Genomic DNA, 24,287 nt, shown 5'->3' with positions numbered 1-24,287 from the left:
TGAGCGCTGTGGCCAGACCCAGGGGAACCTAGATAAAGAAACCACTGCAACCAAAATATATTTGAATGCATTATCTGAAGCAAGGGGACCACAATGATCAAGGTAAATACAGCCAAATGGCTGTATTGGTATATAAAACGTCACAACATAGGACATATAGGTGAGTCTGTTTGTTAGACCCTGCCACCAGTAATGTTGCTGTAGGAGAGAGAAAAGGGCCGCAACCCCTGCATGCGCAGAACCTATGCCTTCATGAGCGGCCATTATTAAAGAGTGTTTGCAGTCAAGGTTTGGTATCAGGTGATCACCAAATCCAGGAATTGTTATAGAGGGAACCGTGTCAGTAGTTCCCCGATATGTATATTTCTTGACATCTTTGAGGAAAAGCAGTTCCTTTCCGACATGTGCCTGTGGCAGCCAAAATTTCATCATTAGTTTAAGTCATAGAACGTGTAATTGCTGATATTCTAGTTGTGACTACTGCAGATTTGGCAGCTTCATCAGTCATCTAATTACAAACAGTGTGCACTCCGGCACATGATGGCCCAATGTATGTACAACATGTGTAAGTGGTAGGCGATCTTTAAGATTAGCCACATTCACGCAAAGCATTTCATGCTTTATTGTGCTGCCTTTTGAATCCTGAAAATCATTTTGTTTCCAAAAGTGTAAATTGTTAATATAAGATTTTACATATTGAAAGGAGCCAAACACAACAAGGATGAAGTTGTGGGGATCAGAATGCTCGAGAGCGAGAAGCAAAGCGCACAACTCGGACAATTGGGATGTACAGTCACACAAGGACAGTGTATAAATGATACTGGAGTGGAAAACACCATCAACTGTGGTGCCTACAGCAATAGCATAAGCTGGAGAATGTGTTTGCTTAGACCTAATGGCTGGTTGGGCTGAACCATCAGTGTAAATGATGTTTTATACGGATCAAGAGGAAGAAGCGAGGAAGGTGGAGGATGTACATGTTTGTATTGAAGAAACTCTTGTGTTTGTAAAGAGAGGTCAAAAACAAAGGAAACATCGACAGAAGTCAAAGGAGCATCCATTGAAGCCGGATCACTGACATAATATCGACTACAAAAATATAGACTTACAAAAATATAGATGCCAAAATATAGAAGGCCAAAATATCGAAGTCCTATCTCCAAACAGGAAATTACAAAAATATCGAATCCAAAATATCGTTGTAAGTAATATAGTTAGTCAAAATATCGAATTTTTTAAATGTTTTAAAAGTAATGTTAAATAAATGAAATAATACATATAATTAACTGACACATACTTAAAAATACTTAAATAACAGTAAACTTAATGAATAATTAAAGTAAGTAAAAAAAAAAATTAATACATATATCTTAACGTGATATTAATTAAAAATATTCAATATTTTCTGTGTAGGATAGCGGACGCGTAAAATTTACTATTACCACTCCAGTAAGTGCAATAGTAGGGAAAGCGTTGGATAGCGGGAGGGTAAAAATTACTATTCCCACTCCAGAGAATGCAACAGTAGGGAAAGCGTTGGATAGCGGGAGGGTAACATTTACTATTCCCACTCCAGTGAGTGCAACAGTAGGGAAAGCGTTGGATAGCGGGAGGGTAACATTTACTATTCCCACTCCAGTGAGTGCAACAGTAGGGAAAGCGTTGGATAGCGTAGGGGTAAAAATTACTATTCCCACTCCAGAGAGTGCAACAGTAGGGAAAGCGTTGGATAGCGGGAGGGTAACATTTACTATTCCCACTCCAGTGAGTGCAACAGTAGGGAAAGCGTTGGATAGCGTAGGGGTAAAAATGACTATTCCCACTCCAGAGAGTGCAACAGTAGGGAAAGCGTTGGATAGCGGGAGGGTAAAAATTACTATTCCCACTCCAGAGAGTGCAATAATAGGGAAAACATTGGATAGCGTAGGGGTAAAAATTACTATTCCCACTCCAGAGAGTGCAACAGTAGGGAAAGCGTTGGATAGCGGGAGGGTAACATTTACTATTCCCACTCCAGTGAGTGCAACAGTAGGGAAAGCGTTGGATAGCGTAGGGGTAAAAATTACTATTCACACTCCAGAGAGTGCAACAGTAGGGAAAACGTTGGATAGCGGGAGGGTAACATTTACTATTCCCACTCCAGTGAGTGCAACAGTAGGGAAAGCGTTGGATAGCGTAGGGGTAAAAATTACTATTCCCACTCCAGAGAGTGCAACAGTAGGGAAAGCGTTGGATAGCGGGAGGGTAAAAATTACTATTCCCACTCCAGTGAGTGCAACAGTAGGGAAAGCGTTGGATAGCGGGAGGGTAAAAATTACTATTCCCACTCCAGTGAGTGCAACAGTAGGGAAAGCGTTGGATAGCGGGAGGGTAAAAATTACTATTCACACTCCAGAGAGTGCAATAATAGGGAAAGCATTGGATAGCGTAGGGGTAAAAATTACTATTCCCACTCAAGTAAGTGCAATAGTAGAGAAAATAATAAATGTATTTTTATTTTTAAATTAATTAATTATTAATACAAAAACAAGTATTACCATTAATTACCAATCACACAAGAATTGATCATTTTTAAATACCAATACATTTTTGTTTAATTAATTAACAATTAATAATTAATTAACAAACAATTGTTTTTCAATAACAAACATTAATAAATGCAAAGAATACCAATTAATAATTAATTTATAATATATTAATTAAGGATATACACAAATTATTTAAATAATTTTTTTTTTCCAATTATATTACTTCCCTCCATATTCCCGTATAAACACAATACCCACTACAAATATTAATTGAATACAATTAACATAATTATCAATTTACCTATTAATACTAATTAATTACCAATTAATACTAATTATTTACAAATTAATAATTAATCAACAAACAATTAATTTGCAATACCAATTAATAATTAACTAATAACAATTAAATTACTTCCCACCCTATTCCCCTATAAACCCACAACCCGCTACAGAAGTAAAATGCAAAATTAAATTAAAGATATATTAATTAACAATATACACAAATAAATTACATAATTATTTATTTACAATTATATTATTTGCCACCATATTCCCCTATAAACACACTGCCCGCTACAAATATTAAATGAATACAATTAACATAATTATCAATTAAACAATTAATACAAATTAATTACCAATTAATACTAATTATTTACCAATTAATAATTAATCAACAACCAATTAATTTGCAATACCAATTAATAATTAACTAATAACAATTAAATTACTTCCCACCCTATTCCCCTATAAACCCACAACCCGTTACAGAAATAAAACGCAAAATTAAATTAAAAATAATTAATAATTCCTATAAATTATTATTTAATAATATATAATTAAATTACTTCCCACCCTATTCCCCTATAAACCCACAACCCCTCTACAGAAGTAAAACGCAAAATTAAATTAAAAATAATTAATAATTCCTATAAATTATTATTTAATGTACTATAATTAAATTACTTCCCACCCTACTCCCCTATAAACCCACAACCCGCTACGGAATTAAATTACAAAAAAATAAAAAAACATAAAATTCAATAATTTAAAAATATTCTAACATACATTCCAATATTAATACATACTTTTAACACATATACTAACACTTAAAACACTATAAAAAAATCGATATTTTTAACAACTATATTATTGCAATCGATATTTCTTACCTGTTTTTCGATATTCTTCACCACTATATTTTTGCAAGTCGATATTCTGTCCATTCGATATTAAAAACTCGATATTCTTGCTACTCGATATTTTTTTTTCGATATTATGTCTATTTACCATTGAAGCCAATGTGGTTGAAGGGACTTGGAAATAGGAATGCTAGCCTTTGTGACTGCCTCTAAGTCAGACAAAGGGGAAGCAACAAAAATGTGTTTAACTAGAGTGAGAGCTCGTTCCTTAAGGATGGCTATCTGTACTGCAGTTAAAAAAAATTCAGTAAAGGAAAAACACATTTCAACAGTATTCTATAAAAGTGATTTATTAGCAATGGGAATAGTATCACACTCATTGAATGCGTCGTATGTAAAACCAACTGCACCTGGTTGACCAAATTAGTAGTGTTAAGCCAGTTCTGTAAAAACTGCATAGAAAGTAAATCAGAATGTAAATCGAGTAAGACAGTAATATGGTCTGGAAGCCATAAGAAAGCAGAGACATTTGGATGTATTAAAGCATAAAGAGATTTAATACATTGCGCATAATCCTGCATTTAAGTTCTGCCAAAGTTTAAAAAACCAAGAAGAGACCGCAATTTCTTGAAGGAAGAATGGGGTTGCAATTGTGCATACTTCTCCAAGAAACGAGGGGCTAAATCTCTACCCTCATTGGTTAATTCATAACCAAAAGAAAGGACAGCAATGGGGGACTTTGCCAAATTGAACTTGTAACCAAGTTCGGTGATTCACGTAATAATGCTATCCACTCTCGCCAAATGGTGATTTAATTTATCACCGGTAAGATATATTTCATCGACAGAGGATAAAGCGTCAGGATTAATGTCATGTAAAAAGGACACAATATGTGCAGTAAAAACACTGGGGCTATTCTTGTACCCCAAGGGTAAACGGGTGTAGCATCTCTGGGAACCAAGGAGAGCAAATTGGGACTAATCACAGCTCTCAGGAGCCAAGTTGTGAAAGAAAAACCTGTTAGAAATGTCTAACATTGTTTTTACACATCTTACACACTATATTATTAATCAGGGCTGTACAATGCCTGTCTGCACAGCGAGAGTTTGTGTATGGCTATTCAAATGTCTATAATCTAAGACGATGTGATAAGAGCTGTCAGGTTTCAAAACCAGAAAAAGAGGATTATTTATAGAAGAGACACAGGGCTCAACATCCTGATACTCCATCTGAGTAAGAATGTCTTTAACTGACACTTTTGCATCACATTAAGTGGATAGTGAGGGTGCTGTTGAGGGGTGGAACATATTGGAATAACATGCTGCAGAGAATACTAATCCCAACCAACTTGGTTGTGGTATAGGGCAGGAGCCAAAGCAAGGGCCCACTCAAAAGCATAAACATGCTATGTCTCCTCAGGGATGAGATGTGAAAAAGAAGGGAGGATTATATCTTCCACCGAGGACAAGCGAGAACAATGGAGGGAGGCTAATCGACCTCCACCAACAAAATGTCATAAGAAGTCAAATTAACCCCAAAAAAGCATTCATGGCTCGTTTAATATCCCCTTCAATCTGAACATCCATATGATAAAGTTAATCAGGAGGTGCAACGCGGGTATCCGTGGTCTCAACCGTAACAAATGTTTCAGTTGATTTAGCCTCCTGAAACTGGCAGAGTGTCTGGTGCACTATGGTGACTTCCGCTGCTCTGTCAAGGATGTCCAGGAAAAGAGTTCACACCATCTGGGGCATATTTCTCTTGTAAAGCAGCAACCTTCTTTTTTTGGAAGGGGGATCGATACAGAGGTGGTTCCCCCCTCTTGACTTTAGCACCAAAAGAGCGTTGCAAGTCCTGCTTTGGCTGCATGAACTCGCTTGTCTGCGATCTTGACGTCTGCCTCTGTTTTACTGTTGATTTGACGATTCCTGAAAGGAGCAAGGAGAAGGAGAATCAGGAACCTGAAAATACTCTGGAGTTTCAATTTTACTGCGATCACGCAAATCATTTCTTGGCTCAGAAGCATACGACTGCGGTGACCTGCCATGAGACCTGAGCTTCTGTTGGTGCTGCCTAGATTTATCCCAAGACTTATTAAGAAAAACTGGACGAGCATCTTTTTCAGGAGGAGGTTTACCCAGAGATTGTGCAGATGGTCTTGATCCCAAACTATTATGACCCAAAGATGTATAAACATCTGAAATAATAACAGGCAACTCATGCACGCAGTTGGCAGCAGCCACTGTGGAAAGGACACTGCCTCACCTTTAACATTAGAAAGAATAATTTTGGAGACTACGGGAAAATTACCCACTAACAGCATTCCTAAATTTAAGACAGGACCTGCCCTATGTTCATTCTGTTACATGTTTGATAAAGTTCGGGAGAACGCTCATCCAGGGGGTGCCATAATAAAGTGTATACATTGTAGCAAACGCCGTCTCCCAGGTGTAGCAGTCGGCCAAGGGGGGGACCAGACCACTAGGAAAACACATAGTAAGGATCCTAAGCTTTTTCACAGGACCGGTAAGGGGAAAAAACAGCATCAAGCTGATCAATTTTTTTAGCAATCCAAAGGGGGAAAACTTCACTGTTAAGGAGTCGTTTGCACCTAATGTCGTATATAATAACTGGGCTGATAAAGACCCCCACTTTGTGGAGCCTGTCCAGGTGGCGCAACATCAGGTGGAGCTGCCATTGAGGCACGGGCAACAAACCGAGTCAAACATCTATATAAATGGACTACTTGAGTGTACAACAGACATCCGCCACTGTAGCAATGCCATAATGTGGATATGGAGTAAAACCTGCCAAGACAGGAGAGGCGGCCCCGGCAATACTTAAGGGGCCCATGTGAACAGAAGCAAGTGGATGGGTAAGGGCGCCAATAAGACAAATTTGGTGCTCCCGGTCCATAGGAGGAAGCTCAATGATTGCATAAGGGCGATAAGCCGCAGGAACATTAGCTACATTATAAGAATGAAAAGTATTATCTTTTGCATCAGCAGCAGGAACTTAACCCAGGAGTAAAAAACATGAAGTGGTATGCAGGATCCGCTTAGACCACAAAAACAACAGGAAACCACCATTGGAGACTGCTTGCTGTAACAAGTGTTAAGTAACCGCTGCGCGGCAATGAGCAGGAATCGCAACCGGTTGAACCCTATGAAGAGGTAAGGGATTCAAAGAGCAGCAAAAAAGTGAGTTTAACCTTTTAAAACCCAAGCTTGAAAAACCTACAGCAATAAGAAGTGTCTACAAACTGAGAAGGTAAAGCCTCCACACCACAGACATCTCCGGGCAACAGTGTGAGGGTATTGTGGACGAGCACAAGCCTACTGAGGGATCCCGCAAATTAGTACCAGACTAAACGTTGGCGGCACCGCGTTGCAGCGATTTTTTGAAATCAAAGAACTATGCTTGGGAGCATTGAACTTAAGTAGACAGGGACCGAGTTATCCTACCACCTTAGTACCCATGAGCCCAGGGACCGACTAGCTATAATGTCTTACTTGCCCTCCTATTCACTCGCAGAGGAACAAATGATTAAACATCTCAAAACACAACACTCCCAACCCTCTCAGGAATCACGGTGACAGAATTTTGCTCTCACACTAGTACTTGTTCACAAAATGTTCTGACTAAGACATGAGAAAGTTTAAAATATTCATTTTAACTATTGGCTCTAGTATGCAGTATACCTGCCACAATAAGTAAAAGGATGCCTAACATGAATGTGGTCAGCATAGTAAGTAATCCATAAGTCATAAAAGGAGCTATCATTGTATACTGTATTGTAAACAGATATATATAAAAAAAGATCTCGATGTTTGCAGCAGACCCCATACCTTAGCATGCACAGATCAAGATTCCACATCTCTGGTGTAGTCACGATCTCAGAGTACTTGTTCCCAAACAACAGCTGCATTTGTGTGTTTTGTCTATGTGCTAGAGCCTGAGGAAAACAGAATAGCAAGGGGCATTGTTATCTGACCTTGTCTACAGCATTCAGCATTCAGACTAAACCCCAGTGAAGAACAGAATACAAAAACAACAGTAGGTTATGTGTGATCATGCAGGGTGGCACAAAGTTAAATACTGGGACATATCACAATTCTAACAGCTATTTGACCTTCAGGTCCAGCTACTTCTCACTCAATTCATGAGCCAGCAAGACCCTTTTCTCCTCCAAGGCTCTCTTAGCCTAAGCGTATCTCTCCTCTGCAGCCAGCTGGGCCAGTTGCAGCCTCAGGTCCCACTCAACCTGTTTGTCCTTGATGTCCTCAAGGGACTGAGTTTGCAAGGAGACAGTACTTCCTGTATCAAATCCAATCTCCTGGTTAATTTGCAGATCCAGACGGGGTCTGTGAGTGGTTTGTGAGTGTCTGTGTGGGTGTGTGAGTGGGTGTGACAGTATCTGAGTGGGTCTGTCAGTGGATGTGTGAGTGTCTGAGTGATATTGAGAGTATCTCAGTGGGTGTGTGATAGGTTGTACGAGTGCATAATGTGTATGTCTATTTTTTTATTATTTTTCAGCATAATTTATGAATTTGCAATAAGTTTACATTGGGGTTGCGCTGAGCGTTGTGACGGATTCACAAACTCTCACCTGTGGGGTATTTTCTATCCATCAGGGGGTCCTTCACAGAGCCGTATATTGCACCAAAAGGATCAGAGTACTTCTACCCTGACTCCTTCTACTTCATTAGATCTGAATTTTTCCAACCATGGACCATTCCTCATATCTAAAATGGCAGCTTCAACTTTCTACTCAGGTTGCAACCAGCCAATAACGGTGTTGCTGGTGGCGCGTGACTTTGTGGGTCCACCACTCGGGATCCAGGGAGGATCTGCGTTTCTAGATACCTATACTTCTTTTTCCATTAATCTCTCAAAAGCTAGTGAACATATTTACACCAAATCACAACAAGCATTGACATAGCCAATAGGTCTTGCTTTTGGGACCTTCTAAGTATTTAGTTATGCAGCACAATATCCTTGGTGCAACCACATCAACTGTTGCATGGCTAAACACTTATCAGGTCCCAAAGGTGAGACCTATTGGCTATGCTAATGCTTGGTGTGGTTGTGTGTGGTCGTGTGTGGTTGTGTGGGTGTGGGTGTGTGTGGGTGTGTGTGTGGGTGTGTGTGTGGGTGTGTGTGTGGTTGTGTGTGGATGTGTGGTTGTGTGTGGTTGTGTGTGTGGGTGTGGTTGTGTGTAGTTGTGTGTGGTCGTGTATGTGTGTGTGTGGTTGTGTGTGTGGTTGTGGTTGTGTGTGGGTGGTTGTGGGTGTGTCTGTGTGGTTATGTGTGTGTGGTTGTGTGTGTGGTTGTGGGTGTATGTGGTTGTGTGTGTGTGTGGTTGTGTGTGGTTGTGGGTGTGTGTGGTTGTGGGTGTGTGTGGTTGTGTGTGGTTGTGTGAGTGTGGATGTGTGTATGTGTGGTTGTGGTTGTGTGTGTGGTTGTGTGTGGCTGTGTGTGTGTGGTTGAATGTGTGTGGGTGTGGTTATGTGTGTGTGGTTGTGTGTGGGGTTGTGGGTGTGGGGTTGTGGGTGTGGTTGGGCGTGGTGTGTGTGTGTGGTTGTGGGTATGGTTGTGTGTGTGGTTGTGGTTGTGTGGTTGTGGTTGTGTGTATGGGGTTGTGTGTGTGTGGTTGTGTGTGGTTGTGGGTGTGTGGTTGTGGGTGTGGTTGTGTGTGTGTGTGGTTGTGTGTGTGTGTGGTTGTGTGTGTGTGGTTGTGTGTGTGGTTGTGTGTGTGGTTGTGGTTGTGTGTGGTTGTGTGGTTGTGTGTGTGTTTGTGTGGTTGTGTGGTTGTGTGTGTGTGTGTGTGTGGTTGTGTGTGTGTTGTGTGTGTGTTGTGTGTGTGTTGTGGTTGTGTGTGTGAATGTGTGTGTGTGGTTGTGTGTAGTTGTGTGTGTGGTTGTGTGTGTGTGTGTGGTTGGGTGTGGTTGTGTGGTTGTGTGTGTGTAGTTGTGGGTGGGGTTGTGTGTGTGTGTGGTTGTGGTTGTGTTTGTGTGGTTGTGTGTGTGGTTGTGTGGTTGTGGGTGGGGTTGTGTGTGTGACAGTAATACTAAAAGCATCTCAAAATAAAGGAACACAAACATCGAGTTTGTGGAAAGAGAAAGCGCTTTGTAAGTCAAACGGGCACAGCAAAGCATTAACACAATAACAAAACAAACAAGATCACTTAGCGAAGACTGAGTGCTGATAATGGATACACACAGCCCATCATCTTAAGAGTTTGATTGCAGCTAATGTGCACTCAAACCTGCCCCCTCCTTGTGAGTTGCACCCCATATTTCATGAGTTGTAACTGCTGCACCCACCATAGCGCTTTGAGATCTAAAGCGCTACATAGGTCTAATCGATTAACCAGTCACCAACATGCTGTGCTTTTAAAGGGAATTTGCCAAAAGTTTCCAACTTCCTCATCATGTTCTCATGAAAGCGCCAACGAAAGGACGCCCTGAATGGTGGAACGGACATGAAGCAGCCGCTGCGATCAGAAATAAACACTGTGAACGTTGTCCAGTTTCACAGTAACATTTCCTTAATGTTCTTTAAGTCACAAAACAGTAATACTAAAAGCATCTCAAAATAAAGGAACACAAACATCGAGTTTGTGGAAAGAGAAAGCACATTGTAAGTCAAACTGGCGCAGCAAAGCATTAACACAACAACATGTTCTTTGATGTTTGATGTTCTTTGAACGAGAATATCAAAGGGGTGCTGCGAAAGTGATTCCGGGTGAAAGTGAAAGTCATCGCGGGCGCTTAATGAGCATGACGAGGTTTGCCAGCCTCTGCTCCTAAGCGCGCGCAGTGGTTGCGGGTGAAAGTAGCGCGCGCCCACGCACATGCACTGTAGCTCTAGGCTGGCCATGGTTGCATTTTTTTGAGCCCTCACAAAAAGTCTCGCCAGACCAGCGCATGCGCTGGGTCAGGCGAGACCTAAAAAGCACACTTTCTGTGCCAATATCTACCTTTCTGCCAAATTTGGTGCAATTCTGTTTAGCGGTTCGGCTGCAGTCATGTCTTTGATCTCCATGGCAATTAACAGGGGAAACGCACTTTAATGACCCCCTTTTTTCTTGGCCCCCACTTGACAAATGACCCTGAAACTTTCAATGCACAACTACACAAAGTTGGGTACTTTTTTGGGAACATTTCATGAAGATTTATCAAATTGCGTCAAAGTTATAAGCAAGTAAATAAAAGCTTTTTCTTTGGAAACTAGGTCCTAATTATGACTACCAGTGGTTGGTTGAGGCGAGTGAAACCCTCTTCAAGAAACAGTCACAATCCTTGTCAGGTTGAACAAAAACAGTCACTAAACTAACCTGTGCTCGACTCTCTGTTTGCTAGGCACAAAAGCACTTGGGCTTAATTTAGAGGCAATGTGTAAAGTATTTATCCAGCACTTACACAGTGATAAAGGGAAAACCCCATACAAACATTTTTTTATTAATATTTTCATACCAAAACAACAACAATCTAACCAGTAGAACTAGAGTTATGAATTTTGAAAGTGCAAAATAAAACCTCAAAGATCAAACTGCCAACTGTGGACATCTAGTTGCATGAGACCAGGGTAAAGTGAAATTTATGGCTAACTGAGAGGGTCAGATGCACAAAGTGGATTGAGCCCGGTCTCTGCTTACCTTCAAACTTAGAAGACATTTTTAGGAAAAATATCTAAGAAGGTAAAGATTTTGCAGGGCAAAGCAGCTGTCGGTGTCTGAAGTAGAGGCATCATTCTCAGGGAGCAGCTGGTCAAATTTGCGGTGAAGCTTTCTACAATTGGCCAGATTTATAAAGGTTTTGCATCACCCTTGCACCATGCAAGGCAATGTTGAGCATCACAAAACCGAGAATGAAATGTACCTAGCCATGCAAGTCCACCTTGCATGGGCCTGCATGGCTTAGTAAATCTGGAGTAACTCAAGACAGGGCAAGTCACTGTCTTGCGATACTCTGTGTGGTAGGGGCAAATCATGGCTGGAATGTGGGTGTTCCCATGCATCCACCCATGTATTTTGAAGCATTCCGTGTTTTACCAACACTGGTAGACCTGGGAATTCATCAGAATTGGATACCTTCCCACGAGAGGCACAACAACGAGAGAGAATTGTATTTCTCCTCATTAGTTCCTCTTTCTACACATGCTGCATTTTGTAGCACACTTAGAAAGAGAAAAATGTCTTTAAAGATTGTTTTTGTGCAGGAATGTGTCCCTTTCTGCACAAAACAATCCTGCCTTTAACAAGGCACCCTTGTTCTATGGGGCAAGAGTGTCTGCATTGGCCTAGGCAGCACTAGCATCAGATTTATCATTTGTTCACGCAACACAAGACAACTTGCTGAGCTGCATGAAAGGGAAGGAATGCATCATCTCTATAAAGATCTGCTGCATTCCTGTCTGTTGACTACTCCGGCACACTTAGTGCTGCCTATTGCCAATGCAGGGCCTCAATGAGGGTGTCCATATGTCTCTGGTTTATTGTTAATGTGATTTAGGCTACCTGTGAAGTGTATGGTATAGGGCCAATGTTGCACATAACATTTGCTTGTTACATCTAAGGGAGGTGCCTCCATGATGGCATTAATGATGCTTCAAATTATTCTGAGCTATTTTTGCAGTTATTTTCATAGCTCTAATGCCATACCTGTTTATAGAGCAATGTGTGCAAAAAACGTCTGGATGATGTCATTAGTGATATCATCAGTGATGTCATCAATGATGTAATTTGAGATGTCACCAGTGATGCCATTAATAGTATAGAACATGTCATGGCTGATGCTATATTGAGGTAACAAGCAGTGCATTGTGGGGCACAAGTTATAGGTAGCTCTGCTGACTATAACTGGTGAATTTGTGTGTTTTTTTACATTCAAAACGTTAATATTGTCACTGACATATTCACCAAACTATAATGTTACTTTAACCTTTAGTTTTTTCAGTGAATTTCTATGTTTCTTTAAACACAAACAGATCTGCTTATCAGACATAACTATAATGACTGTAACATTACTTTAACCTTTGTGTTTTTTCAGTGAATTTCCAGTGATCTTTCTAATATTAAGTAAAGTTTTATTACCATAGGAAAAACCAACACCCAGCAGTGCATGGCCTTTGGCTGTGAAATGTAGGGAGTTGGCCACAGGCCCTGCGGTAAACACCCCTTAGGCAGTCAACCTTTTTCGTCCCACGCAATGTGGGGTTGGTCGCAAGGCCATGCTTTCTGCCAGAACCTGCTTCCAACCCCCCTCCCCCATGCAGCCAACCCCATGCTGCACAGATCCTTTGGCTGTGCACAGTGGGCTGTTGGCCACAGGGCTTGGCCTGCTGCCAGGCCCTATGGCTAAACACCCAGCAGGCTGCTCACCCCACACCGCAAACAGGCTTTGGCATGCACAGCACAAAGATGTCCTTCCGGCCCCAAGGACTGCATCCCCTGGGGCAAAACCAACATATTAAGGGGGAGGGTGTTTGCAGCCTCTTCCCCAACCCCTAATCACCTCCGAGCACCCCATCCCCTGGGCCAGTTTCAATAAAAAGGGAAGCGGGCTCTTGCTCCACAAGGCTTAAAAAGCATTGGGGACCCTATCCCCTGGGGCTAAATATAATTTAACAGGGAGGAGGGTATGCAGCTCCCTCCATAGCCTTATTAGGCCTTATTAGCCTTATTAGGCCCCAGGGACCCCATTCCCTGGAGCAGTTTATTAAGGTCCAATGTATTTATTTATGACATTTGTCAGGGGCCTCATTTGGTTGCCATCTTTATGGATGGGTTAGTGACAGAAGTCTGATCCACGGGGCGAAATAGGCCACATCGCTTTGTTGGCCATGGTGGTGCTGTCTGTCTTTTGGGATGCATCTGTGAGCAAATGAAGGTTAGGTGCTGCACGGGTAGGGTCCAGAGGGGAGGAGAAGGGCTCCCCATGGGTCAGTTCAGTGACTCATGAGAGTGTAGACAGCAGGATTCAGCTGAATTTAGACAGCTATAGAATTGGCACACGCCTCTGCGGTAGAAGGCCAGTGTCATGTTCTATCACCTAAACAGGGAAGTCAACCAATGTATTGCTTAGACTCCCCTGGTTTTCGGCTGAAATGGGTCATGTTAGACTTGGCCCTATCTACAGGGTTACCCCAAACCCGTTGCCTTTACCCTCTACTTTTTGCTGAATCCATTTTTGTTGGCCTTCGGACTCTGTACATCACCACAACCAACCAGTGCTAAGGTGCTTGTGCTCTCTTTCTTAAACATGGAAGGGTTGGCTTACCTGATTGACATATTTAATTAAATTGTACGTTCCTTGTACAGTGGTATACCATATGCCCATGGCCTGTAAACTAAATGCTACTAGATGGCCTGCATCACTTATTTTACCACCCACTTAAGTAGCCCTTTAAGCATGTCTCAGGCCTGCCATTGCATTCTGTGTGTTTGCAGTTTTAAACTGCCATGTCGACCTGGCAAAGTAAACCTTTTGTCAGGCCCATACCTTCCTTTTTAATACCTATAAGTCACCCCTAATGTAGGTCCTTGACAGTCCCAAGGGCAGGGTGTAATGTATTTAAAAAGCTGGACATATACTTTTAAGTTTCACATGTCCTGGTAGTGAAGAACTCTTAAATTCAGTTTTCGCTACTACAAGGCCTATCTCTCCTTATTACATTTTATACATGTAATTTCCAATTGGGAAGAGATAACCAGTTATATTTTGTGGTGAAGTTGGGTTTTTGATCACAATTATAAAAATTCCACTTTTAGAAAGTTGGCATTTTTCTGCCCTTTTTTGCCTATAGGCTGGCCTGGGTCACAGGACTGGGTGCAACTGACAGATTATGTAAATTCCTCCCAGACAGTCACACAATAGAGGAATAAGGTGTGCCTGGCTGGACCATATACTGGCAATATGCGGGAGACAGAGCTGAGTACAGCTCAACTTACATTTAAATAGCCTGTGCTCTGCCATCACTCAAAGGCTCTAATGACCCTGCATTGTCTCTTCAGCCAGGGCAGGAGAACCCACGACCCAAGAGTGACTTAAAGCGCTAGTCTGCTGGCCTCCTGATCTGACCCTCAGGGACATAAAAGGCTCCCCAAGCAGCTCCTAAACCCAGCTGCAGTTAGTTCCTGACCCCAAAGTGGTGCCCCTCAGGTCCGCGATCTTTTGTGTGGCTCAGCACTCTAAAAATCAACCTTTTGGGCTCTTTATGATGGTCCGTTCGCACCAAGACTGTGCTGCTCGCACAAAAAAATCAGCACAAGCCACCACTATCCCATCTCTTCACACAGAAAGTATCGATCACCCAAGGAAGACCACTGATGCGAAGCTCCAGCCCACCTGGCCTGCTCTTCGCGCCACACCGAACACTGCTCCTGACGCTCTCCTTGCTCCCCGCAACTCTCTTCAACTCAAATGGGGATGTTGCCACAAAACTTGGGAAGGTAAAACTCCAGCTGGTCTAATTTGGGTTCGTATCTAACCCGAGCTCCATCACGGTCAGCCTGGACTTTTGACTTTGAACCAGTCCAGTGCGGGCCTCAGTTGGCTCTTTCCACTGTTAGGTGCTATTTTACAGTTTATTCTTAAAGAAATTCCAACACCAGTTGAACTAATTGGATTTTTGTTGTTTCTGTCTTGTTTTATTTAGTACATTCAGCTCTAATATTCTAACCTGGGGTGGGATATTTATGTGCAGTTTTTGTCACAGTTTTCCAGCTTGAAGTGTTGCACAGATACTTTACATATTGCTTGTAAGTTAAGCCTGACTGCTCTGTGCCAAGCTAAAGAGGGTTGAGTACAGGTCAATTTGGGTTTTGCTTGTGCCTTATTCTGACTAGGATTGAGGTTGCTGCTTGACCAGGGCTCAAACCCGATTAACGAGTAACCCAATTTCTACACACACATTTGGTGACAGTGTACGTATATCCAAGTATATTGAACATCTAAAATATTGTGGATTTAAGACATCATTGGAGTAACTATAACCCCAAATGAATTTGATGGGCTAGACGGGAGATGGCAGCTTCTACCCCCTCACAAAGTCAATGGGGAAACTACTCACACTACTGACACACATGTTTTTAGCACATGACTCTTACTAGCATAACACCACCATGGTTGTTTAAAATATGGAAAATTTATATTATGTCAATTCTGACAACAACTGTACATGATACCACTTATAAGTTTGAGCAAGTGTGACCCTGATTTGTTTTTACGTAAAAAATCACCCAACCCCTGGTAGTGCTCTTGATTCACACCTGAGCCCCTTAGACAATCTTAATTGACTTGATTATTATCCACTCCTGATCTTTAGTTCTAGAAATACAACATAGCTTATAGTGTTCTCCTATTTAGGTAGGCAAAGATTGGCAATTTGCTTGTTGCGTAGTGACAATACTACGACAATAATGCAGAACTGTAATGACAAATTAGAAAACAAGCAGAAATTATTTATTGTACGAACAGTGCCATAAATATTATACATAATTTTGTTGAAAAAGGAATTATTTTGGTTAATAAAAATGCAGCTTTCTCTCCGAACTCTTCCTGTCTTTAACTCTGTTGGTTCATTGCCATCCTTCCGCCTGATCTCAAGTGAGCATTCAACAGTGTTGACCACCTATCACTAGTTAGAAATGCAAGGAACCCAAGTAATCCAGGGCACAGGTTTTGAGTCAAGTCCTGCCTCACACACAGACACTATATTGTAATGGTCTCTGCCCACCTTCATTTACCCCTCGGGTAGTGGTCCTTCAAGGTTTGACAATCCTACCACTTCTCTTGAATGTATATAAGAACTCATCAATTCTTTCAACCTTGCTTGATACAGCTAGATCACGATGCCTTGGAAAATCTCTTGGGCCCGGGCTCTCCAGGTCTCAGCCAACTCCTTCAGGACTTACTATTGTAACTTAACTGTTCAAAAACAGAGATCCGTGCCACCACTTCTAAACCTAACAAAATGGAAATAAAGACTGTGGCTATTATCCTAAATCTTAACCTTTCAGTCCACACTAAGTAGTAATATGTGAATACCACAATATATCTATCCTTGCCTGGTTTCCCTCAAAGTGGCCTGGCTCAAGAGTTCTAGTGCTGACGTATCTCAGCTATGCCAATGGACTTTACAGGAGAGTCATCAGCAGACTACAATTAGTCCAGGATACCATAGTCGGACACATTCTAAATCTAAGTCATTTCAGTAACATTACTCCTGCCCTCAAGGCTCTGCTCTAGTTCCAAGTCTCAAGACGAGTCTGTTTCAGTGATCTCCAACGCCCCATTACGGGATCTGTCTTTCTTCAATCAAAATTCAGATTTTGTATGCAAATGAGGAACCTCAAATCTTAAACAGCCTTAGTTCTTGCTCAATCCCTCATTCAAAAAGCTCACATTGGTAGGATCACGTTCACTGAATACAAGGCCGGCTCTAGGGCGGTGCGACCGGTGCCACCGCACCGGGTGCTGGATTCTGGGGGGTGCCGTGTTTGCAAGTTATTTTTATTTGAAGCACCATTCTGCGGCATTAATTTCCTCCAGCAATTTCCGGGCAACAGAGGAATGTCAGGATAAATCCTGTGATTAATGTTCTTTCTGAAGACAGGTCGGAGTTTTGTTTAATTGGGGTTTTGACTCACTGTAAAGTAGTGCAGAGGGTTAATACTTCTGTTGCAGAAAACACGGAGCATGGACAGCAGCCATTTTGAAATGATTTTCATTTTCTTTTGAGAAAAAGCACTCTAAGTTGATCACCATGCGTGTATGCGCGCTCATGGTGGCAGTCTTGGAAGGGTTTTCCTACAAGCAAAATAAAAAGTATTTCAAATGACTGTGAGTCATCATGGGTTTCAAAACTATTCAAAGATTTCCACAAGCCAGTTCAGCAACAGGCAGTGTATGGAGTGAGAAATCTGGAGGGGTGGGCAGGTTCTGAGGGGTTTATTAAGTTAAGAGAGCAGAGCAAGAAAATAGAGGGGAACAGGCAGAGCAAAGCGAGACAGAGAGAAGGAGGGAAAATAGCACCTTGTACACTGCAATGCAAGTTCCTGATATAACTCATCCAATCAAAACATGCTGAGACCCAAATTCTCCATGTATGGGACAAACACAAGACTAAGTAGGAAAGCCATTCAAGCAGGAGCTGGCAACAGAGATATACAAACAGGTTATCAAATAATGAGCAAGGGACGCACCCAAAGCTTACTTTAAGTCTATATTGTTATCAGTTTTTATATCTCGCCTATACATAAGTTTTCAAACAGACAGTTGAAGCTACCTATAGATAAGATGTTAAAATGGGTGGCAAGGGAAATATGCACCTGGTTTCCTTCTCCTTGCAGACGATTTGTCAGTGACTATAATCAGAACCAATGGATCATGGAACCTGACAGAGTGTCATGTAAATGAATGTTTGAGAAATCCTAATGCTCTCTTCCCACGGAGCCTTTGTTGGCAATGGCAATGCCAAGCACACAAGGATTGCGGTTCAGTAGACAAATGGGTTATTGATATTTACTTTGATCATCCATGATTTGATTATGTACATGCTACACCAAATCCCTGCTGAGGAATCTGGTCCATACAGCCATGGAGTGTTTCTCTCTGATGACATTTCTGTTCACCTGTGTGCCTCAATCGTTGTAATTGTTGCATGAAAATAAATGCGTGCGATATGTGTGCCTCAATCTCATGATGTCACTTCAACGGGGTTCCACCCTCATTTCTGAATTATTCCTAAAAGAAAAATGACCATCTCTATAAACAACACTTAATCGGTAACATTGAAGTTCCTGGGACCTCCATCGGGTTCTGGTCCCTTAGCAAGGATGTCTCTTGTCAAGTAGCCGTGCTCTGTAGAAGTTCCACCATTCATTCATTCATTCATTACTATGGTATACAATCTCTAACATGTCCATGCCCTGGTTCAACATAGCTCCCTGGTCCTGCTCCCCAGCTTGTTCCTTCATGCTGTATAAATCCTAATACATACCTGATGATCCTCTTGAAAGAATTGCATCTCAGAAGTTTCCACCCTGTGCTCCAATGCGTGCTGAGTCCAGCCATCTATGTTCAATGCATGCCTTCTGAATACGGGTTTATCTGCTGCATTTCAATATATCAATAATAAACTTTATTCGGTTTAAAAGTAAACCCATAAAAGTCATACAAACAACAAGAAAACATCTACCAAGATCCAGATAAACAAGTAAAATACGTCCCAGCAAATCTAAACATGAGATGATGGTACATGCATTGCCATACAAAAGATTATTCGCAGCTTGCCCTAAGTCTGACGGCGACCCCTAAAAAATTAAGAGTTAAGTTAACAGTATCACTGGAGAGGAGTTTAATGTAGTAATTTTGGAGTCATTGGTGGGGATTTCATATCTGTGATGTTTTGCGGTTGTTTACATGTTGCTCTTTTTGTCATTCTAGCACTGCATGTTTTGGTGGATTACAGAAACAATAGCCACCGACTCCCCAAACACATTATCAAAAAAGTGCATAGAATTTTCTTCTAAAGAGCTGCAGTTAAGTTAGACTTCTTTTCCAACTCATGTTTTAAGGCTGCATTTCTTTCTTTTTGTAGGAGAGGAATTATGATTTTATTTCCAATGGAGAAATGGTGTCTAATACATTTTGCTACAAAGCAATAACATCAAAGACACAACTGCAATAAAGTACATCTCATTGTGTGAGGTCACTTTTGAGGCATGCACATTTACTTCACCTATGATACCCATTGTGGATGTAATGGTTGAAGTAATGAAATGTGCTGGCAGCTGTAAAAATGATGTTCTCGTTCTATGGCACCACCCGGTTTCAAAACCAAGGCCTCCCAGTAAAATAGTCATGCAATAAACCATTTTAGTTTTAAAGTGTGAACTATCTGGTCCCTCTGATCGCTTTATTGCTTGTATTGGAATTGATAGCAGCAATCTGTTGTAATGTGTTAACCGGCAATTCATTGTAAGATTACATACGTCTTTATTGCTGAAACGACATGAGGTCACCTACTAAATATATTCACCTACAAAAGAAGCAATATCACTAGAACAGAGGAGAACATGGAGCAAACCTGTCTCGAAAAAGTGAATAATTTAGCCTATTGGTGAGCGTCATGATGGTGTCGTTTTTAGCATTTGTAAGTAATTGTAATTTCCTTGGTGTGTAGGGAACATTGATTTTCGTTTTCGAAGTCAGTGTGCTTGGAATGTTTAGTATTTTGCCTGCATCGGTGTTAATTTTGTATTGGTGTTTAGAAACTGGTTTATTTCATCCTTTGCCATTTTCGTGTTTTAGTCCATGTCACGCGTATTCGTTATATCTTCTTTTTACAGGGTTTTGTTTTTATTACTGTCATATATGTTGTGGTTATTGCTTGCATTTGCTACCTGGATTGATTGTCGATACACAAAAATCCTAGTTTGTTATGCAGAAATCATGGAAGGACATTGCAAGTCTTAATTGTAAGCATGCGTACCTTAATACCGATGCAGTGGATGCTTATCCTGGACATAATATTTATTTACAAGATACCCACGAGTAAGAAAGTCTTTTGTATGGATGTCAATTTATTTTATTTTCCTGAAATTATTACTAGTGCCCATTCCCTTCCCTCTTTTGTCTATGTTTTATTACTAGCCTGTTTATATATATATATATATATATATATATATTAGACATGCTTGTTTCCTTTGACTTTAAACAGAAACAGTTATTCTCGTTAAAGTTGTGTTCCTTAGTCTTTCTTCCTCGTTTGCTGTGTTTTAAATAACCTGCTGTTTTATTAGTATTTTAAAGCGATACATATCTGCCGCTCTTCGGCTGTTCATGTAGTAGCATCTTCACATAGTGTTTTTTAAATGTTTGGCATCGCATTAACTAATTAAGTTACTGTGGAGATTATGGATTCTGACCTTTAATTTACACCTGCAGAATAAATCATTGAAGGCTATTAGCAAGAGGAAGATGTGAGAATTGATAATGGTGTCTTTGAAAGTAATGTAGAGGGCTCCAGTAGGACAGGGTATATGCCTGAAAACTTTTTTTTAAAGTCTGCTACTTCAACAACTCCTGGTAAAAAAGAAGCACTCAAAGCACATGCACTAAAATTACATACAAACCATCTGTCTGACCACGATGCAGATACTATACTTGTGTATGATGAGGTATCTTCTGAAAACACTGCTAAACAATGAAAATAATTCAGAACAACCACTAACTGACAATAAAACTCCAATAACTAATCATCTTTGATACTGCTGCCTTCTGCCCTTTACTATATTGGTTACATTTGAGGAGAAACCCTCAGCAAGCCTCTTTATGAGAGCTATGCATCTATGGAGGTGCATGACGAAACTGTTGCTAACACATGTTACACACTCATTGAGCCGAACTAGCAAATCCCAACTTAATTGGTTCTGACACTATTAGATTTCTTAAAGGTAATGATGTATAATGTTCGGCCAGCTACCTTGGCATAAAACTATTTAGATTATAAAGTAGCCATAGGATTTAAACCCAACCTGTATTTGATTCATCCTAAAATGCATTGCACTTGATGGAGTGGGAATAGTTAAACTTCAATCTTTTAAGGGCATATATATGATATTTGTAACGCAATGCAGCGCAGCAAGTCACTTTACCCAGTGCTGGTGCTTAATGGGCTGCCTAGTGTCAATGCAGGCACCCTTGCATCATTGTGCAACGCTGTCTGCGTTGCATGCAGGATTGTTTTTGTGCAGGAAGGTCCACCTTCTGCACAAACACAATCTTAAGAGACATATTCGTCTTTTTATGTGTGATGAAAAATGCAGCACACATAGAAAGAGGACGTAACAAGGAGAAATAGAGATATTTCTCTTTGTTACACCTCCCCTGAGAAGGCGTATCTTTTTCACCCATTTCCAGGTCTACCAATTTTTTGTTAAATCTGGAAATGCGTTCAAAAACCATGGGAGCTGCAGACGAACACCCACACAACACCCATGGAACACCTTCCCAGGGCAGAGTAATGCAATGTACCAATTAATGCTGCGTTGTATTCCTCCAAATATATGAAGCCACTCAGGGCCACGTAAAGTGTCCTTACATGGCTTCATAAATCTCATTTAGGGCCAGCATCACTCTTGCACTACGCTGCATGGTGCAAGAGCCATGCAACACCGCTCATAAATATGCCCCTCAGTATAGTCATCAAACAGAATCCCCACTGGTCATATGGACCTTTGATATTGGACTTGAAGTGTTAGGGAGAGACAGCATTCAGAAGCAATTGAGTTTAAATAAATCAGTTCAATTAGGTTTATATTCAGATTATTATTTCATTACAATCATCAAAATCATCAAGTATTAATCAAATATCTCATTACAGGCAAGACATTTAAGAGCTCGCACACCTCAGTACAGGTTCAACAAATGGAAAAGGTGTTCAGCTTAAAGCCTCACAGGAAATCACGAAAGAAGAGAGAATTTCTCTCTTCATTGTCAGAAATTTGTCTTCCCTCTAACTGCTAAGGAACACTAATAAGTCCCAGAACATCCATATCTCTCTCCCAAACTTCAGAACCAACCTCGTGGCAGCATTTGTTGGGAACTGATAGACTCCCCAAATTCCAACTTTCACACAATTAGGTACACAACTGCTTGTCCTTTAGTGTTGCATCTCCTTAGTACAATGGGTACAGGAGGCTCCTTTCACCATCCTTTCTTCATGACTGTTGCCAACTTTCACCTCCTAGGCCTCATTATCAATCTAGTACAAAATAATCAATCTTTCTCTGGCTAACGAGGGACTTGATACCTCACCTGCAAAGAAAGAACTACACATCATAAAGACAATCTCAAAATGTGTAGCTCTTGGCTAAGGCCTAATGGAAAGCTTAAAGTTAATTTGAAAATGTCAAAGGGTATTACATTATAATACTTTTAACCATAGGAAATAAGCTGTAACCATTATAACGTGTATAGTCACTAATCCCATATACAAAGTAACGCACCGGCAGTGCAAGGGGCTTGTAAATAAGCCCATAAGTGTAAATTCATGTGTTATTTATTCACTCCACTACACTAGTGTGATTTCTAGATATGCACATCAAAATTATATATGATAATGCATATATTTGAAACACACAAGTTAATGATTGAAGGCACAAATTGAATGTATGGATTATATGCTGTAACATGTAAATCGAGTATATGCAGTGGGTGGAGTCTAAATTATGCTGCTCCAATCCCCCTCTGATGGCAAAGACAGCCATTACAAAATAAATTAATCTTTCCTTCGAGACCATCTAAACCAGGGGTCTCCAACCGGTCGATCGCGAGCTACCGGTAGCTCGCCGACCCTCCAGGAGTAGCTCGCGCCGGCATTTCATTATTATGGCCTCACTCTGAGCTCTGGCATCTATTTATTATCCTTTCCTTCTCTTTTGGCATTTTGTGAGTGCTTGCCCGCCCTCAACCAAACCAGCCGCTCAGATTGGCTGAAACGGAGCTTAGCTGGAGCGGGGCGGGCAGAAGAACATGACGTTCTTCCTGAACTTCGGAACTAGCAGGAACTGCGCCACCTGCCATTTCCAGGCTGGCTCCGCACTTGATAGCCTGCAAGACATGTGCGCAGATAATCAGGACGGAACGCCCGATAGCTGTGATGCAGGTGGCGCAAGCACTATTCATGTACTTCCCCTTTCAAGAACCCAGCAGCTGCCTTTTGATCCTGCGTGGAGCGAAGCACAGTAAGAGATTGGTAAGCGAGCCCCAGTATGTTGACAGTAAATACTGAGCATTATCAATTAGGTCTCAACATTAATGCTCAACCTTAAGCATAGAATTTACACTCCAGTGTTGTGCTTCGTTTGTATGAATCTGTGCGCTCTATATATTACGTCCTGCGATATGTTGACAATAGTTTCTGGGTAATTACTTCATTTGTTGGAGTGGTCGGATGTTCAGTGACTTAACTACTATACCTATAGTTTATTATTGCTTACTGGCAGTGTTTCTGTATTTGGATTTAGGGTTCAATCTCTGAGATTGATGTGACCTTGTGCTCTTTTTAGCTTAATATGGTATTTTAGCACAGTTTGGCCTCTGGGGAAAGTTGTATTTCCCATTTCTACGGTTTTCTTCAGTGTTGGTCACCCAGGAAGAAAGTAAAGCCTTGCTTCTTTAAGTGTTGGGTGAAGTGCAAGTCATTTTGTTTACTTCATTTCTGTTTTCCCTTAAATCCGTAGAAATGTGGACAAAGTCAGCTTTTCATTTCAATGAGCATTTTCCTTGAGACCACATATAATTTCATGTATATGTTGAAATCTTGATACATACATTATACTGGTCTGTGTGTCTGGACTTCCGGCTGTGGCCTCTCTTGTGGCTGAGAGGGGAGGGGGCAGGCTAATTCTGCTTGTACATTTATTTGTTAAGAACCAGCGTGAAGTTATTTTGCTTCCTTATGCAATCCTGAAGATAAGTTACTTCTTTACCTTTTTTCCTTTCTGTTGATCAGTTTGTTTTCAATCTTTTGACTTTTGTTCTTGGCAGCAGGTGTGTGTGTGTTTTCTTTGTTTCTTTTTAAATTCTGTATTTGCCATCTA

This window comes from Triturus cristatus, chromosome 5_1 (assembly GCF_964204655.1).
Source record: "Triturus cristatus chromosome 5_1, aTriCri1.1, whole genome shotgun sequence".
In the NCBI taxonomy this organism is placed as follows: domain Eukaryota; kingdom Metazoa; phylum Chordata; class Amphibia; order Caudata; family Salamandridae; genus Triturus; species Triturus cristatus.
This window is presented reverse-complemented; position numbering follows the sequence as displayed.